Source organism: Rattus norvegicus, chromosome 15, assembly GCF_036323735.1.
Source record: "Rattus norvegicus strain BN/NHsdMcwi chromosome 15, GRCr8, whole genome shotgun sequence".
Lineage (NCBI taxonomy): Eukaryota > Metazoa > Chordata > Mammalia > Rodentia > Muridae > Rattus > Rattus norvegicus.
The window spans coordinates 12,221,804-12,228,610 of record NC_086033.1 but is presented as its reverse complement, the minus strand read 5'-3'; the positions used below and the strand labels follow the sequence as shown (position 1 = coordinate 12,228,610).

Below are 6,807 nucleotides of genomic sequence, written 5' to 3'. Positions count from 1 at the left end.
TATAATTTTATGGTTTAATAAATGCTCAGTGAATTGAATTTTTTAGTTGAAAGGATCATGGGACCTGTGCTCCCAGCCATGATGATTTAGTTTCCAATGGTAGATCACACTCACAGAGAGTAATAATATACATTTAAACATGGAAAGGAAAGCCAGGAGGCACTGGGAAGCAAATAGGATCATTGGAACTCAAGGAACAAAAATGCTGAGGAAGAAAGCAGGGAGGGGGGGCTCAGAGATGAACCTCCCTTGAATGAACACCTTCTGCCTTGGCACATGTTGCTTTTAGGCCCAGGCTGGACAGTGGTAGTCAGAAGCATGGCTAGGAACATAGGAGATATTTAACAAGCAGTGTAGTGGGGCCAGGATCTGTAATCCTAAGGACATGGTGAGGGCCAGGAGCAGTTTCTATAGAGATAATACCCAAACGTCTTCAGATACTTATGAAAGACATTGTGCTATAAATTTTCAATTGTTTAAAATTGAAAGAATCATATACCTAATAAGATTGTAAAGTCTAACTTGAAGGAAAAAGGAAATTCTTACAACCATGGACCATTTGTTTAGACAGGATTCTAGTTGAATTTCCAACAGCACCTGAAAGACAATGGCCTTTAAAATATTATTGCAAAGTCATCACTGGAAAATCACATGATATTGCTTCACATGCTTAAAATTTTTCCTTTTGAGATGACAAAAGAAATATTTACATTTTCAGATACCAAGAACACTTAAATAATATGTTGATTCTAAGATGGAGACTTGAACATACAAGCCACAAGAAGAGTGAGGGAAAGTTATTGTTTAACACCGACTTTAAGTTTTTTTTGTTTTGCCTTGCTTTTTTCATTTATCCACTTTTTTATTTATTTTTTATCTTTATCTTTATTAACTTGAGTATTTCTTATTTACATTCACTTTTTTATTTTTAACTTGTATTTGTTCTTTGTGCATTTCATATCATGTACCCCAATACCACTCATTTCTCCTTCCCCTCATAACCACCATCCACCAATCAACCTGCCCCACAACAGAAAAATCCTCATTGTGGAATCTATAGTATGTCAGTGTCCCACCCTTTTGTCCGCCATTATTTACTTCTAAATGTTCATTGAAATGAAGTATTTGCTCATTGCAATTGAGGCCTCCAGCTTCTACTACTTGTTTAATACTGGAACATCACTGAGATTCCTTTAGTATATCCGGTTATTGCCCTATGTTGTATAGATCCCGTACTTTTGGATCTGCGGAATGGGCCCCTTCATGCACTTCAGCAGTTCATCAGTGGGCCACCTCAAAGCCCTGAATCTGAGCCTGAGAGGTGTCTGAACTGGTTAGCTCACTGGTCTTATCTCTTTGAGGCCTGCTCACTGGATACCCCTGCAACAAGAGCCATATCTACCCTGCTTCCCAAGCACAGTATTAGGCATACTTTCCTGAGTGTTGCCATAACTAAGGGATCAGGACATTTCTCTCACTCTCATTACCCAGGAGCCAGCTATCCCTCCTGCTATAGGTGGCAAGTCATAAGCGAGGGGGGGGGGATCTCATCCACCACACAACAGACAAGAGATGGAGCTGGCCCTCCTATGCTCACGCCATTAGGACAAGCTCACCTGCAATGTGCACATCCAGAGACAGCTCTTCTGTGATCCCAGGTGTGCTTCATAGCCTCATCTCCCATGTTCAGCGGATGAGGAACAGGACATCTCTCCTGATCTCATAACCCCAGAGCCAGGTCTAGGTATGAGGCCAACTCTTCTGCCTTTGTGTTCTGGGCCAGCTATCTAGTTATGCCCAGGTGAGGGGTGGGGCCAGTTCTGCTCAGCCATTAGACATCAACATGTCCCTGGGCAGCAGCACTGGCCTTTGGTGATAACAGAGTCCTGATGCTGTTAGGACCTCACACGCAAACATCACCCTGAGTGGCAGCACATGCCAGGAACCCACCATGGTCCCAGCTGGCTGTTCCTCACTGCCCTCAAGTCTCTGGTTCTGCCTCTCTTCATTCTGCCCATGACCTTCTGTTTCTCTTTTTTTGCCATTTCTCCATCACTTACCCACTTCTCTTAATGACACCCTCAAATCTCTGAATGTCTGGGGTCATCTCAGAAGTGGTCTTAGGATGGCTATGCCCTGCTAGTGCATTTTGGCACCCATCGGGATCATCTTAAATATGGTCTGTGGTCTTCACAGAGCAGGCCCTACAGGCCTTACAGGTGCCAGACTGCTGGTCATCTCAGGTTAGTTCCCTGTCTAGTCCTCGCAGCACTGGCTCTGGTCTGGTGGTCATCTGAGGCTCACTTTCTTTCAGGGAATGTTAAGCTACTAAGCACTCAGATGTTCATGGGTTGGAACACTGATGGTGGACACAGTTTCTCTCCTTTCTGTCACCTATTGATGTACATGTGACACAGCAGCCACATCTGCGATGCCTCTAGGGGCAGTTGCTTTGTTTTGTTCTTAAAGTCGTGTTTTGTTTCATGCCAAGAATAAATTGAAACTCTTAAATCTACTTAACCGTTTTATATAACAGGTCTTCAAAAAGAAGTCAATAATAAGTAGGAGCCAGATCAGTAGCTCCCTGTTCTTCATAAATGAAGGTGAAGTTGTTCTATGGGAGGAGTCACCTGCTCAAGGCTTCAGATTATACTTCTCCTTGTAGATTTGCCAGCTACCATTGATAACCACAGGTGCATCTACCCAGACAGCTTGATGACAGTATGTTCTACAGATATTCAAGAATGTTTACATGTTTGTGCAAACCCTGCAAAATAAATGAATCCAACTCAATGCAAAAAATTAAAAAGAAAATATAAAGCTAGATTACACAAACAGTCTCATAGTAAAAAAGATGATCTAAAGAATTCAGACTTCTCTAGATGAGTCCATAGTTAAGTACAATTTCAGCTGATACGTGGTAGGATATATTTTTTTAACTTCTTACAAATCTTACTCAAAGCTTACATATAAAAGTACAAATGTCAAAATGGCTAAAATGATCCTAGAGGGCAAACAAAGCCAGAGGAGTCAACCACACAAGGAGTTTTCAAGCCATAGTGAAACCTCTGAGAAGCTTCCTTCTCAAGGGGGTAAAATCCCAAATACAGCAGTGGAGACCACAGAGGTAAATTGCATTTATAGTTATAAACAACAAACCATGCATCATAACTTTAACCACCATGCAAAAAGTGCTACCAGACAGATGAAAGAGCCACATGATGAGGGTCAAGGGAGAGCGCACCTAGATGATGTGACAAGACAAAGGAGGGAGTGAAGCCGTCTAATGAGTCTGAAAATCCATAACTCAACAGAAACCATTATGAATTAAATATTAAAGCACAGAACTTCCTTTCATTAAAGACATCATTAAGAACACGAGAATCCAACCCTTTAACTAAGGAGAATGTATTTAAAGTCAAATATCCAAGAGAGGATTTATGTAGAGAAGGGATATCTTTGAAATAAAAAAGAGAAAGTCTGACAAGAGATTAGAGAGATTTGCAAAAGGCTTTGTAGCTCCCCTCCCCGGAAGATTCACAGCCCATAAGCATAAAAAGATGCCCAATCTCATGAACAGTCATGAAAAGACAACCTCCCTACAGCCTAAGCTGACTCATGGTGCAATATTTGTGCATGTGCACATATCACTACACACACAAAACTTAATTATATGTTCACTAATAAATGTGAACTTTTCATATAGGAACTCAATGAGAATGGAGCTAGAGAACCACTAAATTTATAGGAGAAACTCACAGAAATATGGATGAGGGGTTACTTCCTGGAGCATGGGTGATTCACAAGCAGCTGCATCACCAAAATGCCTTCCCTAGGAGCTTTAGTTGAGGTCTGGGAGCCGGGGAACTCATAACAGCTGGATCCCAAGCTCTGCCAGCTTGGCTTTCAGGAAACTTGGCTGGTTGGAGATTCTCTTCTTAGCAATAGTTACTGCTTATGTAGCCTTGGGGAGGAGGCTTGTGAAGCTTGTAAGTTTCAGAAGCCTCTTGAGACCTATGAGTTTCATGTATTTCTCCTGTCTTAAGGAGAAGATTTCTCTCTAGGAGGGGATGTTCCAGTGTGGAAGACTTAGCTGTAAAACACATGTACCAGAATGTACTAGTAGTGCTGTTTGCTATGACTACAAGGAATAATAATTTTTAGAAAATCCAAAACAACTCAGGTGCCTAGCAAGAATAGGCTTATTAACTTATTTTTATTTTTTAATTGCATTTTTAATTTACATTTTAATGTTATGCCATTACCTGCTTTCCCCTCCAGAAACTCCTTATCCCAGCTCCCCTGTTTCTTTGAGGGTGCTCCCTCATGCACCCACCGTCCCCTCACTCACTCCCACCTTCCTGCCCTGACATTCCCCTACACTGGGGCATTAAGCCTTGACAGACCAAAGGCCTCTTCTCCCATTGATGTCCAATTAGGCCATCCTCTGCTACATATGCAGATGGAAACATAGGTCCATCCCTTTGTTCTCTTGGGATGGTGATTTAGTCCTTGGGGGGACTGGATGATTCATACTGTCTTCTTCGTACGGGGTTGCAAACCCCTTCAGCTACTTGATTCCTTTCTCCAACTTCTCCATTGGGGAACCTGTTCTCATTTCAATGGTTGGCTGCAAGCATCTGCCTGTGTATTTGTAAGGTTCTGGCAGATCCTCTCAGCAGACAGCTATATCAGGCTCCTGTTAGCATGCACTTCCTGGCATTCATTGTAGTGTCTGGGTTTGGTGGCTGTATATGAAATACATCCATATTTGGGGCAGTCTTTGGATGGCCTTTCACTCCCTGTTCCACACTTTGTCCACGTACATTCTCCTTTGAGAATTTTTGTTCCCCTTTCTGAGGAGGTGTGAAGAATCCACACTTTGGTCTTCCTTCTTCTTGAGCTTCATGCGATTTGTGAATTGTATCTTGGGTATTCTGAGCTTTGGGTCAAATATCCACTTTTCAGTGAGTGCATACCATGTATGGTTTTGTTTTGTTTTGTTTTGTTTTTTTGATTGGGTTACCTCATTCAGGATAAAATTTTCTAATTAGATACATTTGACTAAGAATTTCATGAAGTCATTGTTTTCAATAGCTGAGTAGTACTCCATTGTGTAAATGTACCATAATTTTTGTACCCATTCCTCTGTTGAAGGACATCTGGGTTTTCTCAAGCTTCTGGCTATTATAAATAAAGCTACTATGAACATAGTGGAGCATATGCCCTTGTTATTGGAGCATCTTTTGGATATATGCCCAGGAGTGGTATATCTGGGTCCTCAGGTAGTACTATGTCCAATTTTCTGAGGAATTTCCAGACTAATCTCCAGAGATTGTACCAGCTTACAATCCCACCTACAATGGAGGAGTGTTCCTCTTTCTCCACATTCTCACCAGCATCTGCTGTCACCTGAGTTTTTGACCTTGGCCATTCTGACAGGTGTGAGGTGGGATCTCAGAGTTGTTTTGATTGGCATTTCTCTGTTGACTAAGGATGTTGAACATTGCTTTAGGTGCTTCTCAGGCATTTGATATTCCTCAGTTGAGAATTCTCTGTTTAGCTCTGTATCCCACTTTTTAAAAGGATTATTTGATTTTCGGGAGTCTAAATTCTTGAGTATATATTGGAAATTAGTCCTCTATTGGATGTAGGATTGGCAAAGATCTTTTTCTAATCTGTTGGTTGCCATTCTGTTCTACTGATAGTGTCCTCTGCATTATAGAAGCATTTCAATTTTATGATGTTCCATTTGTCAATTCTTGATTTTAGAGTCTCAGCCATTAGTGTTCTGTTCAAGAAATTTCCCCCTCTGCCCATGTGTTCAATGCTCTTGCCCACTTTCCCTTCTATTAGTTTCAATGTATCTTGCCTTGTGTGGTGGTCCAAGATCCACTTGGACTTGATCTTTTTACAAGGTGATAAGAATGGATCAATTTGCATTCCTCTACATGCTGACCTCCAGTTGAACCAGCACCATTTGTTGAAAATGCTGTCTTTTTTCCATTGAATGGTTTTTGCTCCTTTGTCAAAGATCAAGTGACCATAGGAGTGTGTATTCATTTCTGTGTCTTCAATTCTATTCCATTGATTTACCTGCCGGTCTCTGTACCAATACCACTCATCACTAATGCTCTGTAATACAGCTTGAAGTCAGGGAGGGTGGTTTCCCCAGAAGTTCTTTTATTGTTGAGGATAGTTTCTGCTATCCTGGTTTTTTGTTTTTTCAAATGAATTTGCAAATTACTCTGTGAAGAATTGATTTGGGAATTTGATGAGGATTGCATTGAATTTGTAGATTGCTTTCAGCAAGATAGGCATTTTTACTATATTAATCCTTCTAATCCATGATAATGGGAGATCTTTCCATCTTTCAAGATCTTCTTCAATTTCTTTCTTCAGAAACGTGAAGATCTTTTTATACAGATCTTTCACTTTCTTGCTTAGATTCACACCAAGGTATTTTATATTATTATGGCTATTGTGAAGGGTGTCATTTCCCTAATTTCTTTCTCAGCCTGTTTATCCTTTGAGTAGAGGAAGGCTACTGATTTGTTTGAGTTAATTTTATATCCAGCCACTTTGCTGAAGTTGTTTATCAGGTTTACGAGGTCTCTGGTGGAATTTTTGGGAAGCTTACAACCCCAAAATTTTGGGGATCTTTCAGTTTGTCTATATAGTTGATTACATTGCTGGATTTCCATATAGTGAACCATCTCTGCCTCTCTGGGTTGAAGCATGCTTGATCACGATGGATGATCATTTTGATTTGTTTTTGCATTTGAGCAAATCTTATTGAGCATTTTG

At 40.8% G+C, this 6,807-nt stretch overlaps 1 non-coding gene across 1 annotated transcript; it reads right to left on the bottom strand.

Moving 5' to 3' along the window:
* Positions 1-2,316: 2,316 nt before the first annotated feature.
* LOC120097233 (small nucleolar RNA SNORA17) lies at positions 2,317-2,448 on the bottom strand. Its single transcript, XR_005494462.1, has one exon. It is a non-coding gene; the product is annotated as a small nucleolar RNA SNORA17 (small nucleolar RNA).
* Between the last annotated feature and the right edge of the window lie 4,359 nt (positions 2,449-6,807).